Below are 15,443 nucleotides of genomic sequence, written 5' to 3' on the forward strand. Positions count from 1 at the left end.
CTCTGTGGGGATCCACCAGAAGATCTTCCGTAGCATGCGTAGGATGTTGAAGCACGCCGAGGAGACGCTGTTGACTTGCCTGGTCATGGAGAGGGAGGAGTCCAGGATGAAGCCCAGGTTACGTGCATGGTCTGTCGGTTTGGGTGCGGTGCCCAGGGCGGGAGGCCACCAGGAGTCGTCCCAGGCGGAGGGAGAGGAGCCCAGGATGAGGACCTCCGTCTTGTCCGAGTTCAGTTTCAGGCGGCTGGTCGTCATCCATTCGGCTACCTCTTTCATCCCTTCGTGTAGGTTGGCTCTGGCGGCGGCGGGGTTGTTGGTCAGGGAGAGGATCAGCTGGGTGTCGTCGGCGTAGGAGATGATGCTGAGGTGGTGTTTGCGTACGATGGCCGCGAGGGGGCTCATGTAGACGTTGAAGAGGGTGGGGCTCAGGGATGATCCTTGGGGGACGCCGCAGATGACTTCGGAGGCCTCTGACTTGTAAGGTGGTAGGCGGACTCGCTGTGTTCTTCCGTCGAGGAAGGAGATGATCCATTCCAGCGCCTTGTCCTGGATTCCGATGTTGCTGAGGCGCCGTATTAGGGTGCGGTGGCAGACCGTGTCGAATGCCGCGGAGAGGTCTAGGAGGATGAGGGCCGCTGTTTCTCCATTGTCCGTCAGGGCTCGGATGTCATCGGTGGCGGCGATGAGGGCGGTCTCGGTGCTGTGTTTGGCTCGGAAGCCGGACTGTGAGGGGTCGAGGGATCCGTTCGTCTCGAGGAAGGCGGCCATCTGCTTGTTGACGGTCTTCTCGATGACTTTGGCTGGAAACGGGAGAAGCGAGATGGGGCGGTAATTCTTGAGGTCGGTGGGGTCCGCTGTTGGTTTCTTGAGTAGAGCGCTGAGTTCGGCGTGTTTCCAGCTCTCGGGGAAGATGGCGGTGTCGAAGGATGTGTTGATGATGTCTCGCAGGTGGGGTGCGATGACAGCGTCGGCCTTGTTGAAGATGTGGTGGGGGCAGGGGTCGGTTGGTGATCCGGAGTGGATGGAGTTCATCGTGCGGATGGTGTCTTCTGTGCTGATCGGGGTCCAGGCGTGGAGGGTGGTGGTGGGGGGGGCTGGCTGGTCGGTCGTGGTGTGCGTTGGTTGGTTGTTGAAACTGCTGTGTATGTCCGCGATCTTGTTGTGGAAGTATGAAGCCAGGGAGTTGCAGAGGTCTTGCGAAGGGGTGATGTCGTTGTTTCCCGCGTTGGGGTTGGAAAGCTCTTTCACGATGTTGAAGAGTTCCTTGCTGTTGTGTGCGTTGTTGTCCAACCGGTCCTTGAATGCTGTTCTCTTGGCGGCGCGGATCAGCTGGTGGTGTTTCCGGGTGGCAAGTTTGTAGGAGGTCCTGTTGTCCGGTGTCGGATCCCTTTTCCAGACTTTCTCGAGGGCTCGGCAGTTCTTCTTGGAGCTCTTGAGTTCGTCGGTGAACCATGGGGCCTTCTTGCTGCCGGGTCTGCTAGGCGGGGTCCTCAGCGGGGCGAGTTCGTCCGCGCAGTTGCTGATCCACTTCGTGATGTTATCGGCGGCCTGGCTGGGGTTCGCTGAGCTGGCAGGAGGGTGTTGGCTCAGGGAGGTGGCGAGCTGGTCTGCTGTGATCTTGTTCCGGCAGTCATAGTTATCTGTATAGGCAACAGAAAAGCTAAAAAACAAGCTTCTTTAACTAAAAGCAAAACTAATATTGGTGAAATGTACACAATGTGAATTAGAAGCTGTACCTTAAAATGACATGCTCAGAAATGTTTGGCATAACTGCAAAATGTTCCGGTTTAATAAATGTATTACTTTATAAGCAACGTTTCATTCATAAATGTCAAGAACTTCCTATTTTCTCAAGTTTTCACATAAATGTTTCAATAAGATATTTGTGTATTATAGCCAATAATACTTGTTCGCAATAAATGGAATGCATTACCTAATAGTGATTTTGTTTCTTATAAATATAGTTCATTGTTCTCGCAGCGAAACAAAATGTGATGTAGAAGGCCGACCTCTGCTCAAACGCCTATGGGAATTAAGGCATATGTTTCCAGAACCAAACTGCGCAAGAATATTTATAGCTAACTTTGTGATAACTTTACCAGCAGCATGTATTTTTGTGGAAACAGAGAAGCTAAACCTGCTTAATGATGAGTGTTGTCACCTAATTGGTCCGCGGATGAAGGAGCCTGATACAATGTCTGCAACATGTATTCATGTCTTTTATATCAGTGCATTTTCTGGGTAGAGGCAATATTATTTCCCTTTTCCCTTGCCAGACTCTTGATGATTGTGGCTACTGCTGTTTCCTTATTGCCCTGTTATTCTTATTTGATTTTGACAGATTGCTACTACAACTATATGCTGGGTTATTCTGGATTTACTGAGACTGGGCTGAGTTTCATGAACTACTCTTTATGGGAAGTTCTGCTACTTTATTTTGGCTTTGAGTTTTATGCTCCTCTGATCTCACTCTTTTCCTTTTGAGTCAGAACTCTTCATGGGTTGTACTAATCTAAACTCTGATCCCGATCTTTAGTACAGAGAGTTAGCCCTTTATGGAACGCGCTTGATGTTTAATTCTCACTATTCTTTTTGATGAGATTTCTGTACACTAATTGATTTATGGACTAATAAAAATAAAAATGACCCAATAGAACTTTATTTATTTCTTAATAAGAATAAAGGTTTTAAAAAACGTATTCAAACTCTCATCATTGACTGAATTTAAAACTAATAATGTATTTTAGGTTTATGATTTCTGATTTCCTCTTTGACTCATAATACTATATGCAAATGTCCAACACTGGAGGAGAGAAAGTTCTAGTGTGGAACAAGGTGCCACCCTGCAAGTGAAGGTAAGGTGATAATTAAATGGCATGGCACTATTATTTAAGATACATTTTGGGGTCCAGTCCACGCTATCACTAACGCTTGACTGGCCATGTTAAAAGTATATAAAGCAATGAAAGCATTACTTTCAATACCTTCAAGATGGTGGCAGCCTTGCATGACACACTATTTAGTCCATTTATGTAAACATTTTGGGTGTTTTAGCAGCATCAATACATTGAGGGTTCAGAGAAGTGCAGATACAAGAATAAAACTAGCCTTTTTTTGGCTAAAAGTAATTTCAAAAGCACTGCCTTTGCATTTTCAGCCTCCTAAATAAAAAGCAGAGGGAACAAAATGAATGACACTATTGGAATACAGTGATTAGAAATGCTCATCCAGTAACTGTGTTACTGGGGGCACCATCTCTCCTCCACATTTATAGCTAAGATGTCTATGTCATCAGCGTCTTGTGTATGTTATATATATGCTATGAACATAATTATCTTTGGATTACAAATTGCACTGGGAGAGCACTTCTTGAAGAGACAGAGAGATAAGGAGGTAAACGAGATAAACTCATGTGGTGTACTAATTAGCTTAAAGCAAACACAAGGAGATGAGGGACAGATATCTGAAACTTTTCAGACACACACTCCCTAGTCACAGATCTAGGTTGAATCCATAATCATTCTTTAGCTCACTTCACCATCTCAGTTCAGACCCAGCTATATGCAAATCAGTCTTGATGAGGGCTGTTAGCCCAAAACCGGTCCCAAGGATGCTTGTTTCCGGTCCAGGGAAGACATGGCTTGGCAGTTCGGGCTGGATTGTTCCCATGAGGCACACAGTCAAGACTGATTTGCATATAGCTGTGTCTGAACTGGGGTGGCGAAGTGAGCTAAAGAACAATGATGGATTCAACCCAGATCTGTGACTGGGGGTGAGTGTCTGAAAAGTCTCATCGCTCCATCCATCATCTCCTTATGTTTGCAGTACTAATTAGCTTGTCACCTGTCTCAGCAGGACAACTGTCTCAAATCCCAGCGTCCTAACTAGACCATTATGTGATCCTCTGCAAATTATTTAATCACCCTGGAACTCCATTATCCTAGCTGTCGGCATTGGGTGCTTTAAGAATGGAGGGGCATATTTATGGCAGTGCTACGCTCTGTGGTCTCCCCAAATATACCTTGACCCCACTAAGGGCCTCATTGAATACGGCGGCCAGATTGGTCACGGGTACCATAAGAAATGCACATCTCTCCAGTCTTAAAATCCCTAAATTGGCTGCCATATGAAGCGAGAATACAGCTAAAGATTGCTTTCCTATCTCACAAAGCCCTCCATTTCAAAACCCCCAGTTATCTAGCACAAAAACTGGAACTATCAGGAGGGGCTAGATCCTCTAGGAGTGCTAACTCTTTCCTTCTGAAACCTCAGATCTTTTGCAAAAAGAGAACATGCCACTGAGCCTTCTCTGGCTCAGCTCCGAAGATCTGGAACTCCCTCCCACCGGAAATACGTAGAATCTCTTCCAAGGATGCCTTCAAATTGGAAGTAAATAGATTCCTTATGAACAAGTTCATACCCTAATAGGTTGCTGGATTGTCTGCTCTAATGCATTGGACCTAGACCTTTAAGCCCTTGCGATGGTTGCTATTCCATCGCGATAAGTACCAGTTATGTTCTTATTATTCTGCTGATCCCGTGTACTTGTAACCGTTCTTGCCCTGTGAGTTCTATTTTGATATGTGATTTCCCACAAATGTAAAGCGCTCTGATATCCCTCGGGATCATGTTCACGCTATATAAAACTTTATAAATAAATAAATGGTTTTGCGTTGCACTTGCGCCACACAAGGGTCCACAAGGGTGACACAAAACCTAGAATTACATTTACCAAAACACGGAAGGCCTCCTTGTGTGACCCTGCGTAGCTTGTTAAATGTCGAGATGCGCAAGGCAGCGCAATTCCCTGCTTTGCAATACTCTGCCCCAGGGAAGCATTCCGTGGGTGGAGTGTCGAGGTTCCCATGCATCCATCCATGGATTTTGGCACATTCCCAGGTTTAATATTAGTAGTTGACATGGCAATCTGTCAAAATGCTACTCATCCGCAGGAGAGGCATAGTGAGGAGAAATATGCTAACTTCTTGTTATTTCCTATTCCTATGTGTGCTGCAATCTGCAGCACACATACAAAGTGGCGAAAAGATTCATAGGATTGGTTTTGTGCAGGATGGTGTGCATTCCTGCATAAAAACAATCCTGCCTTCAACACCGGCACCTTGCACCATGGTGCAGGGGTGTCCACGTTGGCACTGAGCAGAGCAAAAGTTTGTGCACCAGCACAGGCAGAGAGCAGGAATAGACAGAATAGTGTCAAATACAGGGTATTCCTGCCCTCTCCCTTTAATGCAGCACAGCACAGCAAGGTGTCTTGCTGTATTGCATTGTGGAAATATTTAATAAGTATGCCCCAGAGTGTTCACAAATAACTGGATATTTAGGTTCTTGGATAAAAATGAAGAATGCATTAATCTGTGGCAGACACTGTTATCGGGACAGCTGAGAGCAGATTCCATTTGTAGAGTTTAGCAAGATTGCAAAATTATTTCTTGTCACGTTCACGGAGCGAGCCTACAGTCACTGTGACCCAGCATCATCTATTCACTTAAAATGCTGTTTGAAAGGAGCATTTGATGGAATCTGCTGCTCGCCGTACCAATACTGGTAAAAGGGGAGAAAATGAGGGCAGGGATGGAAACAAAAAGTATTTGGGCTCAGATTTGCTAACGCTTTGGGCTAAGTGGTGTAAACCCGGTGCAAAAAGATGGGGTGGGATTTACTATCAAAGCCATACCAGGATTGTGCCCCAAAGTAATGCAAAGTTGTGATATGCGCTATTGTGCACTACTTTGCATCAAGAGGGCGTTCCAATGCTGGCACATGAGCGTTCACATGCAAACAACCATGGGTTTTGATGCACATCCCAATCTACTAACATTCGTTCCTCAAGGCAGGGATAACAAGGAGAAATGTTTTCATTTCTCCTTATTTTTTCAACTTTGCATGTGTGCTGCATTGTACAGCACACATACAAAGTGGGAAAAGTCTTAAAGGATAGTTTTTGTACTGAAAGGGTCTCCTCCCAGTACAGGACCTACGCTTTAAAGAATGCACAGACCCTTACACTATGGCAGAAGAGTTTGTGCATTGGCGCATGGAAGCCAAGAGTGCTTCAGCACTGAAGGGAGAGACAAAATGTACAATTTCTTACAGGATGTGTCACATTTTTTCCTTCTCCCTTTAAAGCAAGACTGAGAATCAGCTATGGTTGCTGTACAGACTTGTGTCAAATATTAGTATATCTGGGCCTGAAATCAGTATTTGGTAGGTGGCTTGGGAGAAGGATTAGAGGTGGGGACAGTTTTAGACTGTTGGTACATATTGAATTTAGGGAAGGGTAGAACAAGTCCCTGCAGCATGAAATCACAGGACGGAGCAACATTCTCTGTGGCCCATGAACCTTTTTCGATGGAGACCTGTAGTCCTGATATAAGCATGGACCGGATGTCAGGCAGCCAGTTTTAAGTTGTAAAAACAATAACAGTTACTGCTGCCAGACAAACTCCCCAGAAGGGGCAATGCTATATACAGCAGAGGCAGTCATTTGTTTATGGATACACACCGCATAAAGGGTCAACATGGGGCCATTGTAAGTCACCAAAAACAGTTCTGGATCTGACATGGCATCAACAGTCCCAGCAGTGGACACTCCACACATGGAGATGTGGTTTACACAGCAGAGTTGGACTTTTATTTGAGAACCTCTGCTTCCGGTCTTAACATGGTGCAGGGCAAAATCAGGCTGCAGGGCCATACCTACCCTCTGCAGCAGTAAGGCTTCTCTCCGGCTGCAGCAGGAAGGATGTTTTCCACCAGAGGCTGCCAGCAACTCCCCCACAGGGCACACTTTCAGGAGGGGTGCATGCCGCTTGCACAATATTTAATGAGCAGCAGGCACAAAGGAGAGTGACAGCGGCAGTGCTTAATTTGTAAACCAGTAAGGGCCGGGGCCCTCGTCAGGACGCCAGCGCAGCTTCCACTACACATTTCCCCTTTACGTGCCTCCAGTGACAGAATCAACACAACTACTAATCAACACACTTTAAAGTATAATATTTCAGACTATTCCAGACCCCAAAGCTACAGTAATGGCTTGGGCAGCAGCTATTAGTCATTTTTAATGTTCATTGAAATAATAAGCAACTCTTGTTGTGCTAATCTCTAATTTAGATAAACAGTGCAGACTGTCATAAGTGCGGGTGTTGATAACTAAGTTCCGGTGCCAAGCACCGGACACCACCGACTTAAATTAAGCACTGGACAGCGGCTCTGGAAGCACTGTATGGCTTTTAGCATATGAGAGCTGGTTGCCATGTGTCCTTCTCCTGGTTTCCTTCAGGAAAACTTTATTTAAATGCAATCATAGACATGGTGGCCTGTTGATGGCATTCCAATGGGGGTAGGTCACCACTTTTAACATACCTTATTAATATTCATGAGGAAGGTCAGATTGCGACCCAGTTCAAATGGTGATAAAACGACCTAATAGTACATAGGTCGGGTCGTAAAATCTCATTGGATTGACAAAAAACTGATACACAATTTACAACCATATTTTGCGAATCCAATGTTAGTACATCTGGCCCTAATTTTTTTACCCTTCGAATAAAGATGTTTTTGTATTCAAATGGACCTTGCTAAGTATCACAGTGCAGTTGTCTGTAAGTTTTCTTTGTGTAGGTGACATTTGCAAGTCTCACTGGGCCAACTTAATGCTGTAGCTCAACATCTGGGCATAGCACGCTGCTCTAGAATAGTGTGACTTCTCACTGCTCAAATTATAAAGCAGTGGGGCATATATTGCGTAAATAAGCTACTCTGACACTTACAATCTCTCACATTTACTCTTCTCGTCAAAAAATGGTATAATTTTAGGGTGTAAAGATGGTATTGGAAGCCAAATGGTAGAACTGTTTTCTTACAAAATAACTATAAAAAATAGAGCTAAAGCACACGTCTCTATCACAATCATTTGAGCATAGAATCTCCTCTGCTCTTCAAAGAAAATGAACATCGGGGCATATTATCAAGACAGGCGATAAAATTATCGCCGCTTTAGCCCATGTTAGATATGAAGGACATCTAACCTGAGCTTCAATTGGAATTCCATAGAGCATATTATCAAGCCCATTATCGCCATTTTAGCGGCAGTTTTCTTCCGTTAAAGCGGCGATAATTTTATCGCCTGTCTTGATAATATGCCCCATCATATTTTGTTTCAATTTTTAGGGTTATGTTCAATGATCTTTTGCCTTTCAGCAAAAAGAGCAAACCGCACTGAAAAACCGAAGCTATTATTTATGCACATAAGAAAATGTTTTACATGTTGTACACAGATACCAGATTTTTATGATGAAAAAGTGAAATGTCTTTCTTTTCTGTGATCGGTAATTTACTCCAATCCACCCACACTGCTAATCAAAAAATCATCAGCGCTGCATTGTTCGAATGGGAATACATTGTGCAGCGTCCGATTCAACAAGGCGGGTGCACTGATGATCACTGGACAAGCTTGTGCTAAAAAAGCTTAAATAGCATCATCGCTTAATTTATGAGACAATAACAGGCAGATTTTACTAAGATTTTACGCCGTGTTTGCGTCACAAAAGTGAAGCAAATCGGCACAAAATATTCTTGTCTCATTTACTTCCCAGCGCTAAAATTGTTTAGTGCTGGAAACAACGTGATAGCGCTGCTGTGTAATACAAAGCAAAAGAAACAATTGATGGACGGAATGCTGGACAATGCAAACATTCACGCCCAGTCACAAAGATCTGGGTGTAATCCATCATTCTTTTGATCACCACACCACCCAACCCCAGTTTGGAGCCAGCCATATGCAAATCAGTCTTGACCCTGTTCCTTATTGGAACTGTCCGAAATGCCAAGCCAGGTCCTCCCTGGACCGGAAACCAGCATCCTGGGACCGGTTTCAGGGCATCACCCTTCATCAGTAAGGCTAGCTTGAATCCAGTGGTGTAGTGCACGCTCATCCAGCGCTCATTTTGAGGCTGGTGGACTGCGGCTGCAATCCCTTGGCTGTTTCTCAGCCTTGGGATTTAAGGCTCTGGAATGCGCAGATCAGATTGGTTGGCTGTAGGCAGCCGCCAATCTGACCTGCGCACTGGCAGAGGCAGGCGCGTAGCTAGGGGGGTGCGGTGGGGGCGGTCCGCCCCAGGCGGCACTAATTTTGAGGCGGCAGCCACGCGGCATTGGTGGCCCGTGGTGGGGGCCTTATCATTTGTTTGGACACTCAGTCCACAGTAGTGTCCTGTCCCCAAATAAATGATAAAGGCAGCCGCCACGGGCCGCGCGGCCCCGTCTAAACTGCTAGCGCGCGCACCTGCTTTTTAAGCAGCGACGTACCCAGGATGATGTGGTTCCTGTCCCAGGGCCGTCAATCTTGTAGCGCGCGAAAGCGCTACCAATGACGGCCCTGGGCATAATGTTTGGCCAGCCCTCGCGCTGAAACGTAGCGCAGCACGGCAGCAGTGACGCGTCACACGCTCGCCTCTCCTCAGCGGCCGCCAGCACAAACATAGTAGGTGGTGTTATTATAAAAAGCATAATCAGTCTATTTTTATTTGTATTCTCCGTTTCACAGGGTTATTATAGAATGCATAATCAGTCCAGGGTTATTATATAATGCATAATCAGTCCATTTTTGTTTGTATTCTCCGTTTCACAGGGTACTCGGTTAGAGTCTTTCATTTCTATAAATCGTGAAGGTCTCTTGTCCGCCTTAAAAACTCTGACCTATTCTTATCGGGAGCGGAAAGCCGTGCAGATTATAGTCCCGCTCACGTTACCATCAAAATAATATTGCAGACGCCTCCGATTACTTTCAGTGGACGCCCTGTCCAAACTCCCCTGAAGATGCAGCTCATTGTCACACTGGGGAAGCCCTGGACAGACTGCGTTTTCGTTTCGTTCGTGATTAAATCGCCATCTGAAATAACGCCCTTATGGACAGCTGACTGACTGTATGCGAGACTGCGCGTTTGGGGGTACGATCTGGTAGGAAAGAAAACGTGACTGCAGTTCTCTTTGTTCAATGACATATTCTTTGGTTTTGCTTCATAGCTGTTGAAAGTAGTTGGCAGACTCTACTGCTCCCTGCGGTGTACTATGTGCCATTTCTATGTACTGCTACATGCTTCGTGAATGCACACTTTTGATATAGCCGTTACTGATTCTCTCCCCTTGTTTAGCACAGCCTCTTTGAATCTTTGTGCAAGATTGGTTTGGGGAAACTGACTCAAAGTTGCTTAATAAGGGCCCTTTCCTCAGGGTTTTCTCATCAGCGCGGAGTCAGGCTTGTACTTTTCCCTGTCAGAATTTGGTAATATATGTAATTGGGATTGTGCTGTATTATGAGTTGCCTATTCAGCTGCGGGACTAATTCTTTTTGGGTAAGCCTATTAATTGGCTTGGTAAACTGCTCGAGTTATTTTTTTTCTGGAGTTAATTTAGTAATCATATATTCAGGTAATTGAAACCTTTACATGATGAGAGAAAATGCAAGTAACAAATATTTTTAAAAAGCATGTACTCTATCAAAGAGCTTTTTTAAAAACATGTTTTAAAAAGGCTGTATGTATGCTCTGCCACCCTTCCGAGCGTACACAAGAGTGCCAATGATCATTTAAACTTTGTCCTTAATGGAACACGAACGTGCAAATTAAAGTTATTATTTTTTCTTGTGTTTTTTCAAATTTATTAATTGTTTCAAAAACAACTAACTACCCACCATTGTGCTGCAGTTGGGTTCCAGATACTATCGACCAAGGGTTGTTAAACAAATGAATCCTCTTCGTTCTTCTCATATGGTCCAGCTGGCCTCACGGCCCCCGAAATGGGAGGGCTCGGGTCACTCGCTCAGGTCACTGATGTAGCAGCAGCTGAGCTTGCTTTGTTTTTTTGGGGGTGACCTAGTGGTTAATGCTCTGGGTTTTTTTTTTGGGGGGGGGGATGAAGTCAGCCTGTTCCGTTCCTCGCCAATAGTTCTGTTAATCACCGAGTGCTCCGATCTGTGAGTTGTGAATTGTAAGGTCTTAGAAGCTACCGAAGTGTGGCTTCATGCCGCACCTCTGGTATTAGTTTCTGCCCAGATACTTCCTGTTGGTGAACCTGCAAGGCCAGAAGGCGTCCAGCCTTCATCCCCCAATCATAATAGCATTGTTTATAGCGTAGAAGTGTTTTTTCTGCTCTGGTGGTGTACAGAGTGGGTGTAGAGTATGACCTATGTGGGAGTCGTTTTGGTGTTCTTGATGTCTAGCGGGTGGTTTTACTGCTGTGGTCTTGTAGCAGCAGTTAAGTATGGAGTGGTGTAAAGAGGAGGAAGGGATACATTTACTTATGCGTTTAGCAACCATTTTAGTGCTGGTGGGCCTTCATCAACTGAGACTTGACCTTCGAGGTTTGCTCTATGCTTACGTCTCAGTTTCACACCCTTTCTTGTGCAGTGGAGTAGAAAGTGGCGTCGTAACTTCAACCCTGTCAATCCACCCCTGCTGCTCTCCGTAATTTTTCTCCAGGTCCCCCCCTCCGCCCCTGCCGCTACCTGCCATGGGCGGCAATCTGGGGGATAGCCCCGGGCGCCATGAGCTCTAGCTACGCCACTGGGCAGAGGACTACATTAATAGTGCAATTGCACCAATCAGCCCTGGCCCCTGCCATCGCGTTGTAACAGCCCTAGCCTGGGACACATTAATAAAGTGCTATTTATTACCAATTTATTCATATGTGTGCCTGCTGCACTTGCAGCAGGCAGGGCGACGCTCCTCTGTCGTAACAGAGAAGTCGCCGCTGATAAGTTTGTTGCATATGCAGAGGATTTCTAAAATGGGTAGCGGTCAGAGTTGTGAAAACGTAAAGAGTGTTCATATCCGCATGCACAAATCTTACACAAAGGCACATTTGAACTCGAAAACCTGTTTTCTTTTTTTTGCACTGGGTGTATAATTTTCTACTCCTATCAAATTTGTTGTGTTACGATTCCATTACCATTCCAAAAAGCATTAATTCCTGCTCTTAGCAGTACTTTAGTGATTACTTTCAGTTTTTGAAACAATCTGTAAAATGTGGGGAGCACTTGGAAATGTCCCAGAAACGCTTACAAACCAACCTAAAATTATACTTTAAATGTATTTAGACATAAATTCTCCCATTGAAATTCCATTTGCCAATGTAAACTCTCAATCTTTTTTTTTTTAAATCACTTTTATTGACATTTTCATATAAGACAAGAATTATAAACACAGTACAGACAGAATCGAACAGTTGCTTGGTGGGGTATGGGAAATAAAGGAGAATACATCAGTGTATACTTTGGCGTAGACGCATCATGGGATCGAAGTGATATCATATAGCAAAATAAAGCGATGGTATTAATACAAAGTACCTTATCAGTGGCGTAACTAAACTTGAGGAGGAGAGAGAGAAGTGAATGGCCCCTCTGCAAAGTACACGGAGGGGCTTCCCTCCAGACTCACTCAGGAGCTCTCAGGCCAGGTTACTGTGATGAGGGTCCCCCTGGAGCTCGACCCCCCCCCCCCCCACACTGCGGGGGCTGCGGGGTCCTTTGATACGCCACTTTACCTTATGTCTCATATATTGGGGGAGAGAAAGAAGTGCATGATGTTATGGTACCTTAAAGCCCAGTTGGAATCCCCAGTAGTATTGAGTTGTGGAGAGCAGGAGAGATGGAGAAGTGAGAGGTTATAAAGGTGAAGAGAGCAAGGAAGCAAAGGGGAGGTAAATGAAGTAATATGGGAATGCAGGGTAAAGGGGTGGATGAGAGAGTGGGGAGGGGGTATGTGGAGTGGGAAGTAAGGGAGGGGCTGGGAGGAGATGGCATCTAAGGTAGTGTCCAATTCAGACCATTTTTTTTTCTTTGATGGGGTTTTTAGATAAGTATTTAGAGAGTTATCTGCTCCCCTATTAAACTGAACCCATTCCCACCAGGTGTGGGCCGAAAGTTTGGAGAGTTCTTTCAATTCAGATAGAATTACTTTAAGGCCGGTAGAGACAAGGATATCCCATAAAATGTGGCCTTCTTTGCCCAGCCTAGAGTTTGTCAGACAGCAAAGACAAATCTCACCTCCAAAACCAGCTTTAAAATAGATTCATCAATATTTATAGGACACACAAAGCTATTCAAAATTATATCAAAAATTTATTATGTTTTAAATTGTTCTTTTTTTCTTTATATATATAAATATTCAATACATATACATAATCAAACATATATTTCCAACAAAGTCAAAGTACATATCTCACAATAACTCATTATAAACACATACCATTCATACCCAATTACTGCACTGAACCGTTCATGCTAAAAAAACATAATGTGCATAGAGCATTCACTTCAACACATCCTTAAATAAATCTTCTTAAATTGGGATCATAGGAACAAACTGACAAGGAAGATCAAATCCAAAAGTGTATCAGTAATTCAGCTATTATGAAAATGTGTTATGTATAATATGCATTCACATTTTTTGTTTTTTTTATATATATAATGATAACTTGAAATAAGTTTTAATCTACTGGCACTGGCTCTAGTGCCAGTGCCAACGCTCGTTTTGGTGCTGGTGATGAGTCGACCAACCACCTTCTTCAAGGCACGTACTGATGGTTTACAGAAAAACATCCAATGAAACTAAGGAATAGAGAAAGAAGAACAAGGTGGCCTTGATAGAAATTCAATCTTGTCTTTCAGGGATGCACTAAGTCGATAGCAGGGTGAAACGGAACCTGATAACTTTATTGGAAGTGAGGTTGGCCCAGCTGGAGGGCCAATTTAATGACTTATTATGTGTGTTGTTTGTATTGTCCAAGAGTGACTCCCATTTGTTTTGTATCCATGTAAGATTAAATCACTGAGATAGTAATGTTTTAGTTTTCTTGACAGTGTCATTGGAGTAGTCCTGGGAGATTCCGATGGAGGAGTTTTGCCAGTTGATCCTTTGCACCTTTTTTATCTGCGTGAGGATTGCAAGTATCAAAACGGTCTGAAGATAAGAGCTCTGGATGAGTTGCTTTCTTTAGGTTTGAAGGTAATGGGCTCTGTGGGCACATGTTATTTCAAAGTCCTTTACGAAGTTGAGGCCCAAGTCTTGAGGAATCCGTTTTTCCACAAAGGTGGTGCAGGATGGAGCATATTCCTTCACACCCTCCGGGAGTCCAAAGATCTGTAGGTTTTCCCTTCGATGTGTGTCTTCTAAGTCCATAAGGTTTCTTTTGATTCGGACTAACTTTGCAGTGGTGGTAGCCAGTATCTTTGATGATCTCTGCTTGTGATCTTCTAGTAGGCTGATGCGTAATTCTGCTTCGGTAACTCTGCCCACCAGGGAGGGAATATCATGTTTTATGGAAGTAAGATCATTCTGCATGGATGCTGTGCTGGCCTTTGTGGATTGGGCGAGGACATGTAGTGTGTCAAGTTTCTGCCTTATTAGGTCTAAGGTGGCGATATTGTCTGTGTTTGTTTGTACCGGGCAGGAATGGGAGGGTCCTGTTTGAACTTTTTTGTGCTGCTAAAGTGACTTTTGCCCCCCCCGGACTCCTTATTGTTATGTGTTCCGGGGTCAGGCAGGTTGGTGGGGTTCATAGCCATTTTTATGAACTTTGAGGGTTAAACTTTCAAACCCAACTTATAGTGTGGCTGATTGCAGGGTGCTCACACAGAGATGTTTCACTTCTTAAATCTGGCAGTGGATGTGGCCCCATTGAATCAACTTTGCAAGGATAAGGATATTCTAAGGGTATTATGGGCCTTGTGGAGGAAAGGGAATGTCAAGCATTCCAGGTGATCAGGACCTAAAATTACAGGCAGGGCTGCCTCCTCAGCAGGCCTCAGAGCTAAGATTGGACACTATTGGTATAAAGGGTTACAGTCTGGAGTAAGGAACCACTCTTAACAAGGAGTAAAAGTCTGGCCTGGATGTTTAATGGGCCTAGATAGCTCCAAGAAGACCAAGGTTACTTTAATATCTGAAATGAGTCACAGCGGCAGCCATTTTAAGGTCAGGCAAGGTCTTTGAACATCCCCAAGGTGGTGGCAGGAAAGATGAAGGGAGTGATAGAGGTAGGGAATCACCTACCATACAGTGGGAACTGGCAGCCGGTCAAACGCACCATGAGGGCCCCTGGAAGTTCTGCTCTATAGGGAACTTCATGGAATGCTCCTATCTGTAGAGATGTGTCCCAATGGCACCCATCTTGTAATCAGACATGTCTCATCTGGGTGCCATGTGTTGAGAGGCCAGATCAAGCCTTGGTGCGGTAGTGACGCATTGGCTTAGAGGGGTACCAAATGAGCAGCTCTTTAGGTGCACTGCATCTTCAGGGATCCAGGCACCTCCCTGCATGTGCAAGATTACCCCTCTATACAGTAAGGAAAGCCGACAATGTGATCGGGCTCGGCAGTGCACTGAGGATTTGCTCTTGATTACCTGAATGGCAGAGCCATGGTT

The sequence above is a fragment of the Triturus cristatus genome, chromosome 5_2, assembly GCF_964204655.1.
Source record: "Triturus cristatus chromosome 5_2, aTriCri1.1, whole genome shotgun sequence".
In the NCBI taxonomy this organism is placed as follows: Eukaryota; Metazoa; Chordata; class Amphibia; order Caudata; family Salamandridae; genus Triturus; species Triturus cristatus.